General features: G+C 46.7%; 1 long non-coding RNA gene across 1 annotated transcript; it reads left to right on the top strand.

Moving 5' to 3' along the window:
* Positions 1-12,008: 12,008 nt before the first annotated feature.
* LOC135373567 (uncharacterized) lies at positions 12,009-12,584 on the top strand. Its single transcript, XR_010416501.1, has 3 exons — positions 12,009-12,020; positions 12,210-12,263; positions 12,394-12,584. It is a non-coding gene; the product is annotated as an uncharacterized LOC135373567 (long non-coding RNA).
* Positions 12,585-12,831: the final 247 nt, after the last annotated feature.

Genomic DNA, 12,831 nt, shown 5'->3' on the forward strand with positions numbered 1-12,831 from the left:
AATAAACCATTACGAGTCAGTTCTCTGCCTGGCTGTCGGATGGAGCAGTCGCATCGTTCTGCGCTCCCCGTGACTGCTGTTGTGGTGGGCTGCTTATCTTCTGTGCCTGATTCTTTTTGTTGTTAGCTATTGATGGTTAGCACATTTTCTGTTGCTTTCCCAGCCTCTGTATTATGAGTATTTTTCTCCTTGCATGTCTAGAGCTGTCCTAACCTGCCCAGACATGCCACGATGATGTCGCAGCTGACGATCAGCGACGGTCAGCGGCTGTTCCGGACTTCATTCTTCAAGATGGCGTCGTTGATCTTCTCAACTCCTTCACTTCGCTCTACCTCTATCTATTTTTTTCTTTTTTATGGACACAGGGTTGCCAACCCACAGCTGGCCTGAACACGAGTTAGATGCTCACTGGTGCTCAAGATGCAATTAGTGTGATGACTCACTGGATAGGAGGGAGGAGGTGGAGTGTCGTTGGGAGGAACCCGAGAGGTCTGCCTGCCTGAATAGGCGGCATGTTTCTTGGGAAGGGAAATGTGGTGGAGAGGAGGAGAGGAAAGGGTGAAGTGGAAGACCGAGCGGAATCCGCTCGGGGGGAGGATAGCTGCGTCCATGGGCCGACTTCAGGGGAACTGTGCCGGCATACACCTATTACACATCTGAGGGAAACCCAGGGAAAACCCCAGACGGCACAGCCGGCCCGCGGATACGAACCGCGGACCTCCCAGTCTCCAAGCGCACGCGTTACCGCTGCGCCACCGGAGCTGGTACTCACTGGATAATGCTGATTACTCCGGGGGTTCCAATTAACTGTAATTGCTAATTAAATCGTGTTTTAGGCTAGTTGTGAGTGGGCAGCAGTCTGTGTCCAGTCATTACTACTGAGGTCGAGGCCGGTAAACGAGCGACTTCATACATGAGGGACTCAAACTCTGCCGACGAAGGTGAACCGGTGGAAGAACACGCGGGGAAACCCGGAGAGTGCATTGTCTATGATTTTGTCAGTCATCTCGGCCTGGGCTTCCAAGGAGACACCTCTGGAGGTCGTAAAGATCATGGGAACCGTGCTGGGGAGACGCTGAAGAAATAGCTCGCTGAGCATGGAATTGTGAGCGCGGTTGCTCACTCACCCAGAAGCTGCTGCATGCTTCGAAGAAGTTCCCCCTGAGGACCTCCACTGTGAGGAGCTGACGCAGCCATTCTTGCTCGGAAGCTGGGTTCTGATTGTTAACGCCGACTTAAAATCGTCACAAGGGTTTTCGGTGGGAGGGCAAGCGATGTCTCAAACCTCTGCCGCTTCGCTTGGCCCAAGCGCGCCAGCCGCATGATGGAACCTGATTAGCTGAAAATTGACACCCCGCAAGGCGAACTTTGCTTCAATGTTGGCGAAAAAAAGCGCCGGGTCGTCTCGCCAGAACGGTGGGATTTCCACTGAATCCGCCTGAAGGGATGGTACGGTGAGAGCGACAGCGGGACCGGGGGAAGGAATGCCGGGTGAGGAGTTTTGCTCCATGATCAGCTGGCTACGTGAAACGTTCGAGTCACAAGTATGAAGAAACTAGACAACCTTCATGGTAGGCGATAAGTGAAAGAAATGTTGTATTTCTTGCTACAGCCGTGGCTCGGCACCGGCGCATGACGGTTGCGGATGACGATGGCTGCAGAACCGCTAGAGAGTCCTCACTACGAAAGCGGCACACGTGGTCTCGGAACTGAAGAGAGGAACTCCGAGGAGAGAGGAAGAGAGAAGATTGAGGAGAGGGAAAGTACAGGTGGAGCACGCGGAAGTAGGTCACAGGGGGGGACGGAGCGACACGCATGTGCAGTGAGAGGATAGAGAAAATAGAGGGCGGGTGGAGAGTGCGCCGCGCCGGCAGTGCAGCAATGGTGGTCGACAGATTGAGAGGCGTCTTCGTGGGCGTGCCATGGGTCATGAAAGCCGTGCGGAGGAGCGGCGGCGGGGAAAGAAGGTTGAAGCTGCGAAACTGCGCCACCAAGCTGAGTCGGAGGAAGCCCGAAAGGCTCGTTTGGCTAAGGATGCTGTCGTGCATTAGCATTTTGTAGGATCCTGTGAAGGGTTGTCCATGATTTTGAAGCAATGTAAGCTTTAAGCGGCTTTAACAGGTATAACTACAATATCTGATTCTCCTTGATGTGGCCCCAGAAAAAGATACACGCAGCGGCGCGAAGCAACATCTTGTGCTACAAAAACTGTGCCACTGTGTTGTAAACCACTCTACTGCTGCGCATGGACAAGTAATGATAATGGCAAGCTGGTGCCGGTAAAGCGGCTCACGATACTTTGACGCATCATAAATGCTTGGATCGTGATGTTCCTTCACATATTGAAGAGCATCAAGGTCTTCATGAAAATGTGCAAATCTAGACATTGGAGAGCATCTTGGACTCCAGGAAAGTGATTTACGATATTTCAAGCCAGAAGGGATTACTAAGCTATTGTCCTACATTCCTCAGCTTCAGGGACTGAAACATTCGAACAATGGAGGGGATAGTGAATGAACATCCCCATGTGAAAGACATCTTGCCGTTGTGTTCACTACAAGGTGTGTTGAGTCAGAGAAAGGACTGCAAATGAAGGCTCTTTATTGACGGCTGGGTGCCAACTGAACTGAATCAGGGTGGCCGAGTAGAATGGCCAAAGGCTGGCGCGTAACACGAGATGTGCCTGCAAAACTCGATGTGCCTGCGCACGGCGCTCGCCGCCTCTGTCGTCTGCTACAGGTTCCTTGCCCCAATGCTGTTTCTCGGTTATGTATCTAATATATGATGATATATAATAATAATGATAATATATGATATATACCACTTCTACCTTACGTGTGTGTCACATTGTATCTACACATGAGAAATGCATTCGGGAAAACTACTCGAACATAAAACTGCACTGTTCCTTTACTGCGCAGGCCGGTTCTGTCTGGTTTAGCCGTTGTAATTATGCAAAGTTTCATGTCAGGCTATGTTCGGAAGCTCACTGGCGTTTTGCTCGATCTCTCTGTACACGAGTGTGTAGGAAGAGGCTATACGACCTAGATCACTGACAACTCTGCACATCATTAACTGCCAGTAGATAACAGGGGCTTCAGTTCATGTGAACAAGGAGGCTCATACCTTGGATTTCTGGTTTTCGGTGTCTCACTCGCCATTAATCAGTGGTTTCTGTAGAACCGTAGGGATGAGGAAACAAACACGAGTTTTCTGTGCACGCAGTGAAGAGTGCTCCAGCTACTTCAGACATTTCAACCATATGAAGGGTCAGGGAAGCATGAAAGGATTTGGGACGATTTCATAGATGTGGTTCGTTACACCATGGGTGCATGTATTCCACGCAATAGCAGTGATCAAAAAATTACATTTTTTACGTGCCATATTTTGTGAAATAAAAGTCGGGAACAGATACCAGACAAAAGTGCAGATGTCACGAACGTCAGAGCGAGTAGCCAATCCTATTGGTAGCTGTAAGTGCTGTAACATCGGAAAAGCACGAGTTCAGGTAGGCCCAGGTTCAGGCTCAGGCCCACTTTCTATGCTTCTATTCCCACCTTGGTTGTGAAACACACATTCGTGCAAAGAAGTTTCTTCCACGTGTGTGGGATGATATGTTGCAACCCCTTTCACTGATTTCCCAAGCCGCAAGCCAATATTAGCAGTATTGGTCCAGTATGGGTTGCCAATATTCGACCAATATGAGGAGTGCAACCAGGCTCCATATTGGACCAATATGGGCTGCCAATATCGGTAATCCCATTTTGCGCCAATATTGCCGATCTTTCTATGATAACGCCAACGGAGAGTCCGTGTAAGAATAAAGCATTATCCGGTTTAATATCCACCACTGATATTACTTCTCTCTTATTTTTGCTTTTCCATTTCTGCTGATCTCATTTATCCACGTTGCATACAATTACAAAAAGAACACAGCATCGCTTCAAAAACGAAGAACAGGTGCTACGGCTGTCTTGCTGAAAGACAAAGGCAGTCCCACAGAACTGCCAATGCAAGACACCCCTGAGAAGCCTTCAATTGGATCGCAATACTCTATGAACCAAAAATTTCCAACCCGCTCTGACAGTACAAGGAGCGACTTTCGTGACGGTGACGGACATACGCCTCAGCAACTAACACTGCTTGCAGTAACTTGAAAGCACCTAACTTTACAGAAGACTCATCGCTTCATAACAAGCATTGTGTTTTTTAGTTGACTTGCCGCAATTCCGTTATCATTACAGGAGGCAGCGTCATTTTAGCCCGTATGAAACTTCCGATTCGACTCACGCGTTTGCATTAATTGTAGGACCCATGGTTTCGCTCAAACGACCACGCTCGCTCTCAGTCAGTTCGACCGATTGGCATTGGCATCGCGAGGCAAGATGGCGGCTGCTTCCAGAAAGTGGAAAGTGGAGTTGTCGAGTTCAAGTGAATGTTACAATGGGATTGCGATGTATATGTTGACGGTTTCAAATAATGTATATCATCTGCGGGAAGTTCTAAGATGTAACGACGTATTGAACTGGGCATTGCACACGCTTCAAAGTCTATTCTTGCCGTGCTGCTTGGGCATTTGTGCAACACGGGTACGTACGATTTACCCCATATTTTCAGCCGATATGGGGTGTACACGGGCAATATGGGCCCATGTTGCCAGGATTTTCCCAATATTGGCTCAAACTGGGCAATATGGGGCTCATTTTGCCCAGTTTCAGCCAGTATCAGGCGAAACGGGTCCCATATTGGACCCAGATCGCCAATGACCAGCGAATATGAGCCACGATATTGTGTGCTGCTTGGGTTGCGGGGTTGACCTTATTTTCCCCATAAAACTCTCAACATAACATCTCAACTGCGCAGGGGTTTTGTTTTTGTGTGGTAAGCACTAGAAACGCGTTCGTCACCGCTGGCAATAGTAGGCTGGGATCTATTCGCTGACACCGGGCTGGGCTGGGCTCTATTGTCTGAGTCTGCTAGCAGTGCCGGGGTCTACTCACTGGACCACCGGGCGGGGACGCATAAAAACATGAACTCTGGGTCAGGGCCATGCCATTTTTTGCCGGGAAAGGCAGGACCGGGAAAAGCCGTCCCGTACAACGCAGTGCAGTCGTCCGTGGTGCCATAATTGTAGAGTGGATAGTACTTTGCGTTGTGGCCGCAACAACCCAGGTTCGAAGGCTGGTCACGGCAAATGTGACGCTTGCTGTTTGAGAAGTCCACATGAAACGAGGAAAGAATAATTGTGCAGTGAACTAAACGCAGTACGATCGTTACGCCTACATCTGGAGACTGCGCGCATCCGTGGTGCCGTGATCGTATAGTGGTTAGTACTTTGCGTTGTGGCCGCAACAACCGAGATTCAAATCCTGGTCACGACAAATGGGTCGGTTGCGTTCTCACAAGTCCACACGAAACGAGGTAAGTATAATAGTGCTATGAACTAAACGCAGAGCAATCGTTACGGCTGCATCTACACACCGCACGTGTCCGTGGTGCCGTGATCGTCCCAGTAAACCACGAATCTCCTAGGGATGTCCCAATAAAGTCGCAAACGTCGCCTACATCCGGGATGTCCGGAGGACGTCACATGGATGTCCAAAAACTGACAATAAACTTTGTCGCATTTGGGACGTCGCAGGAACCTCCAAAAACTGACAATTAAGTTTGTCGCAGTTGGGATATCACAGGGACATCAAATGGATGTAGAGAACGAGACGTTTGGGTACGCTTTGCTTTTGACATTCATTTTGTCGTCTCATGTTATTTCAGAAGCATTCTAGTGTCTCATGATGCAAACAGCCTGTAACACCAATCGAGCAGCAACAGAAGGCACTGAAAACATTTATATGGCCATACCCCAACACTTCCTTTGCAGCCAGAGTTGTGGTTCAACGAGCTACACGTCCGTTTTCGCTTCACAAGCCGCGTGCCGATAATTCGATCTGTACTCCAAACGAGGAGAAACGATGTGCATTGTCGGTGGGCTATTCGTTCACGTAACTGCTGTAAGCACTTTGAAGTCTTTTTGTGGCGATTCGCTTCTACCTTCGGTGATAAGATCGATGTTCGTTGCGATTCATCACATGACACATTTTGTGCGCGATCTGCTGTTGCCTACATTTACCACACGTACAACAATGCGTACAACCAAACAAACTGATGATAATGAAAAAATGGCTAGGCATTATGCAAACTGATGATGTCGGGAACAACCAGAGCAACTGCATACCGCCCCCTACCGCCCAATTTCGAGCGCACGACAGTGCAGCGTGCGGCTGCCAGTGGTTGCAAAATGATAAAAGAACACTAATTTACTGCAATGAAGATTACAATAATTTTGGCGTGAACTATGATGATTTTTAATTCGCATAACTTTTGTATACATGCTTTTAATTTTTTTTCTTAAATTTCGCCCTAACACATGCACCGTGGTACAATCGAAATGCGAACCGCCAGGTGTCCCATCAATTCAAGTCTATCCTGAGCCAGACTGAGCCTATCCGAACCAAGCCAGTTCTGCTCCCGCCCGATTCAACCGTTGTGGAAGTGGTCTGCTTGTGTGGTTTTTCTGTGGACATTTGCAATTTCCTCAAGCTGCATCGTGACGGACGATGAAAGAAGGAACTAGCAATGTAAATAATGTTTTGTCGTTGCTTTAGGTGTGCATTTGGCTGCATTACTCGTGAAGCGTTCGCTGTCTGCGGGAGGTTTTGTAACTGGCGTCTGTCGCGTTCCTGTATATCTTTCCACCTCATGCCGAAACATAAGCAAAAATACTTGCACCGGAAGGCCTCGGAAGAAGCTCGCGACACAATTGCAGCTTTCCGTGAGGAGCCAGATCACGGAGGAGCATGTTTTCGTTCTCGTTCGCCTGTCTCGGCGCCCGTCGATGAGAGGCACGATATCGAAGCATACGTTGGTGACGCTGAACACGTTGACGAGACCTGTGCTACGGAGCATGTAATACCCCTAAGTGTGGTAGCACCTGTAAGTGCGCTAGAAACTTCCTCCCCTGTCGTTTTCACAAGAAGTGATGACAGCTCCACTGATGCTAGCGACAGTGACCTCAGCTCTGACGACATACCCATTCAATTGAGAGCCTGGGCGATAAAAGGAAACGTCACACAAAGCTTGTTATCGGACCTTCTAAAAATCCTTCGGAGGCACCCATGCTTTCAAGATCTCCCGACTGACGCCCGCACCTTCTTAAAAACACCGAGGGATAGCGCAAAACACATTACAAACATGCCGCCCGGAGAATACTGTCACTTCGGTCTAGCTGAGTGCCTCAGAAACATTTTGGAAAGCAGTAAAAACGTTCCAGATAAGCTTTCTCTCCAGCTCAGCGTAGATGGCCTCCCGCTCTCAAAGAGCTCTAGAACAGAGCTCTGGCCAATACAATGCAAGATTAAAGAGTTTGATGGCATGCCTCCATTTCTTGTTGGCGCCTACAGTGGGACATCTAAACCGTCCTCCCCAAGTGATTATCTCCGTAAAGTCGTTGACGAGCTCCTCACTCTCAGTTCAGATGGTTTATCTGTGAACGGCTCAAATGTAAGAGTTATATTTGATGGCATGATTTGCGATGCGCCTGCACGTGCTTACATTTATTGTACAAAGGGGCACACTGGGTTTTCAGGCTGCGCAAAGTGCACAGATGAGGGGCAGTACGATAATAACCGGACATATTATGCTACTCAGGCTTCCTCGTTAAGGACAGATGATACCTTTCGCACTCAGCAGGACAATGACCATCATAGGGGTGTATCTGTATTGACAGAACTGCCAGTCGACATTGTAAAGACAGCGCCCCTCGACTATATGCATCTGGTGTGCCTTGGCGTAATGAAAAAGCTCATCTTGCTGTGGGTGTCTGGCCCTTTGTCCGTGCGCCTCGGCCCATCGGACAGGATTGCTTTGACAGACAAGCTAATCGCTTTACAAAGGAACATTCCCAGGGAATTTGCACGAAAGCCTCGAGGTGTTGATGAAATCGAAAGATGGAAGGCGACCGAGTTTCGCCTTTTCTTGCTCTATACTGGACCTATTGTGCTTCAGGACATACTTCCACGATCCCACTACACCAACTTTGTCACGCTGCACTGTGCAATCTCCATCCTTGTGAACTGTGAACTGTGTCAAACTCAGAACAAATACGCTGAAACGCTGCTGTCTCACTTTGTGACAAAATTCGCTGAACTATATGGGCATTACCTAGTGTCCTATAATGTTCACAGCCTCCTCCATCTAGCTGAAGACGTAAGAAATCACGGGCCCCTTGACTCCTTCAGTGCTTTTTGTTTCGAAAACAATATGCAGTCCTTCAAACGGCAGCTCCGAAAACATGCATTGCCGCTTGCACAGCTATATAACCGATATAATGAGAAGCAGCAAGCCAAGATAGCTACTTCTCTAAAGCCTAAAGAGGTGGGCCCCAGGAGGCCCCACAACCGTGGCCCACTTCATCAGTCATGCACCCTTCCCCAGTATGATGCTTTCAATGCTGGTCGTTTCACCTTAACAACGCGAGGACCCGATAGGTTTTGCATGGTGCACGGTGACATGGTGGAGATAAAAAATATTGCAACTATGCAACTCTCAAAGGACCTCTGTGTGGTAGGGTATGAACTGACACACAAGGATGATCTATTCCAAAAGCCCTTTCCATCATCCCTAACTGGGATTCGTGTTGTGTCCAGAAATCCTGACTTAAGAGTGTGGCCCCTCAAAGATGTTACAAAACTGGTTGTGTTGCCATTCAAGCAAGAAATGGTGGTGATGCCATTGACTCATTTGCTATCAGAGGATATGGTTCCACTGCAAAACTGAAAAAAAAAAGAGAAAAAGCTGTCCATGTAGCAAGTACTGCGTGCCAGATTTGGTAGAATGAGTTATATATATCCTGTTATCCTGTTATATCTTGTATCTATGTTAATTTTGTTGTAGATATCGTATGCAATTGTGCACTTCGTATCACGAGACGAAGTGGGAATCGTACCATGTTCCTGGCTTGCGGGGAACAAGTGCAAGTGGCCGAACCTTCCAAGTCATGTCGTTGATAAAAAGGTTAAGAAAGGGTCGCTGCCAGGGGAAAACTGTGCCGAATTAGATGTTCAAGTAAAAGGTGTTTTCAGTAAGTACAATTAGAACCTAAGACTTTTTGCTACTTAAAGTGCACATGTTGACATTCTATTTGCAGTGACGTGGAAAGAAGCAAGGAAAATGCTGCCGGTCGCAGAATACAACTCCGACTTAAATGACTGCACCTTACCCGCCAAGAGGATAAGACGCCCAAAGGCTTTTAGCAGTGAGGACGATGATGATGACGAGTTCCCTGCTGTCCCAGAGAGTTTTGCAGCAAAAGGTATACATTTCCATAGCTGTGTCACCTCTACGCCCCATGAAAATTTTAGAACATTTAATGCAACGCTTTTGGTGCGCATTGTCCCTGAGTGAAGTAACAACTTCAAATTGTAGCAATATCCCAAGCTGAACTACCCACTTCGGAGCTGGTACGCAACCCCAAAAAGACTGCTTCAAAGAACACAGGCAAGTCTTTGTACAATATTGATTAGTCAGCCACATCACCATATGGACATGTATGTGCTACTGAAAGCAAATTCAGTTATGCCTTTGAAAATGCTCTGTTGCATATTCTGTGGATACCAAGCTCATAAACATTTAAATTCCAGTCAGTTGCCCTCCCCGGCGCACACCCGAGTCTCTGATATATCGTGCCAAGACCAAGGAAGCTCATCCAGGTAGCAGCACAGAGGGTTGTTTTCTTTTTCTCAACACACTCCACACAGGAAAACTATGAGTGCTGCAGCGGCACTACTTGCCGTTATGGTGAGGGGTATGATAGCCATTTCGAGTGGGTGTGTTGTGCGCTGCAAAGCCTGTGGGGCCCCCAGCAGTGGCTGAGTGATGCATGAATCACATGCTGCGAGAATACACCGTAACACTATAAATTACAGCTCGCTTATTGAGGTTCTTGTAACTTATTGGTTAGTATGGACAAGTTGAGAGACACCGCACATGGCCATCTTCTCGAGTTCAATTAAAACTTGTAAATCTTTGTGTTATTCAGTGTGTGAGCAACAATATTCTGGTGAGCCATTTTTATTTTGTTTTGTTTGTTTATGGTCCTGTTCCCCCCGTAACTCTTTTAAAGCCTTGGGTCAAAGCAAAATGAGTAAATATTAGCTGGTTCTCCCGGTTTCGAGCCAACTGCACCAGATGTAATTTTCCTGTATGTACTGTTCGCAGTCAGTTGTTCACATATGTTCCAGCGAGGTTGATTCATGCACTTCATTGCTCCCTTGTTTTGCTTTCTTCTCTTTTTTTACGTCAGCTAGTTAAAAGCTATACAATGTGCATTGCACTTGGCTCAGCAATATAATATCTACCTGTTCACCTAGAGCTACTGCAAACATGGGACCTCTGCAGCACCCATGTAAAAGATTACCTGTAGGAAAGGAAAGAAGCTGTTCCAGCAATACATGCCTCACATTACCTTTCGCAGGCCAACAAGCAATTTCACTAGAACACTCTAATGAGGCTCCCACCCATGAATCGCCTACACTGCTACACGCAAGTATGCATTTTTTGCAAAATTATAGAAATTAACGGTGTGTGTATTCATACTCTACAACAACGCCCCGAGGAACTTCCTAGGCCCCAGGTACTGAAGTTAAAGGAATGTCCTGTTTCACTGTACGTGAAGTCTCTGAGTGTAGTAATTAGCTGTTGGTAGTTTCGTTACGTATCGTTTCTGTTCCTTTGGTCTGATTGCTTTCTCCTGCGTAGCAAGACTTGCATTTTTCACATGGGAGCTTTTATTTAACGCGAGACCGATTCATATGGCGTACAGAGTCCTACTGACTACATGTGATATAATGTTGAGCTAGGTTTAAACACTGCGTGAGCACCACATGATTTTAGAAATCGTCACTCTGCTTATCACGGTTCTCAAACAGCATAAATGGTGGGCGTTTTTTGCAAACACAAGGCTAAATATAAACTGTGTTCTGTTTCCTTGGTTCTTTGTGACATTCATGTTGCAAAAGGGTCTGACCATATCTCGTTCTGTCCTTGTGTGCGAAAATGTGGCACTGACCAACTGTCACAGGGCATTTGGTATGGAGACATAAATGTGCTCCAGTAACATGCACTGAGCTAGTTAAGCACGTAATAAAATCATGCCGTTCCCTTACTTCGCCTTTGCACGCCAGCATAGACACAAGATATGAATGTTCCTTGGGGGATGACATGCTGAAGACAATGCATGCATTTGCATATTGAACAGTATAAATATGAACAATACCTTTAATAATAACTTTAAAAAGCAGGTCACGGATAAGCGTTCTGCTCAATCTGTCCAATGATGATGCCCGCGCAGCGTCAAAATATCGCAAGTAATCTGTTTTCTGAGCATGTGACAGAAAGTATTTATCATCTCCTGACTTCTGTTTTCAACCTGGCAAAATAGTCTCGTTGTTTCAGCTATCGGGTTGTTGTAGCGTGTTAATTTAATCTGAATTTTGAAATAATTATTTATCCGGATTACTACCCTCAAACAATAAAACCCCGAGAAAACAGAGTTGTGCATACCGATATCTGACTGTTAGCCTTGCCAACTATGGATTTCTGACATTTCTAAAAGTGACTTGCTTTGCAGCCCAACAAGTCCTGAGCACTGATGGGCAGAGCACATGTTCTACTGATATATCCCATGAGGAAGGTGTGTGTGCACATGGGAGACTTGCGTGTGATCATATATTTGTAAATTCTTTAAACAGCACAACATTTTCTTTGCCCAGACAATGTGCAACTTACATGGAATGCAGCAGACATGCTCGAGGAAGGTATGACAACAATTTATGCATGCTTTCTAGTGAACAGTGACACTGACAAGATAGTTACATAACATTTACGCGTGCATAGCAAATTACATCCGACTCCCTTTGAAACAGTACTGCCCGGACGTAACGCAGAAGCCATTGGTTCAAGGAGAGGTATGTGAAGAAGAATATGGAAAGACTTCATGTTTCTGATTTCTCGTACAGATATACCTCAATTTAAATAAAGTGTAGCGTATCTCTGCGACAGAACCTTCTGCTATCTTTTTTCTGCTCCTCCAAGAACATGCTTTGTTCAAGGCCGCATTGTGCTGTCGCACTGTTACATGAATGGTGGCTTTGCAGGTGTCACATTCGGGCACCGCACCAGGACGCCATCCCAGGCAATGCCAGACTATGGTAGCTATTTCCCGTTCTGTGCAGCATCAATACATGAAAGGAACATTATAGTTTGTAATGATGACTGTGGCTCATTCTTCAGCTTCTTGTACAGAATTATTCTAGCTTCTGCTTTTTTGTGTGTGTGTAGAGTTCCAGCACCAAGTGCTGAAAAATCTCAACATCCTAAGGCTGGCGATTCAACAACACGGGGAACTGCTCTCAGGCCTTGTACCTTCTCAGGGCTCATTCCTAGAAATTCCGAAGCTACTCGAGAATCCCATGAACACTGTAGAGGAGTTGGAGTCATTCGACGCACAACTGACGCCAGAGCGGGAGAAACAGCTAGTAAGTGACTGTCTCATGTTCAAAATCTAGATACTGGTGATTTCAGATGACTCTCCTGCATAAACTTCAGTAACTGGTTGGATACATGTTCAACTTTTCTACATTTTCTTAGTTTCATCAATTCATTCACCATTCAATGCTTATTTTTGGAAAAGTATTCAGTACAAAGTTTCCACTACAAGAATGACACACTGCTTCTTACAGACATCGGAGCTATCTATCCTCGGCGGCAGTTCAGCAA

The sequence above is a fragment of the Ornithodoros turicata genome, chromosome 1 (genome assembly GCF_037126465.1).
Source record: "Ornithodoros turicata isolate Travis chromosome 1, ASM3712646v1, whole genome shotgun sequence".
Taxonomy (NCBI): domain Eukaryota; kingdom Metazoa; phylum Arthropoda; class Arachnida; order Ixodida; family Argasidae; genus Ornithodoros; species Ornithodoros turicata.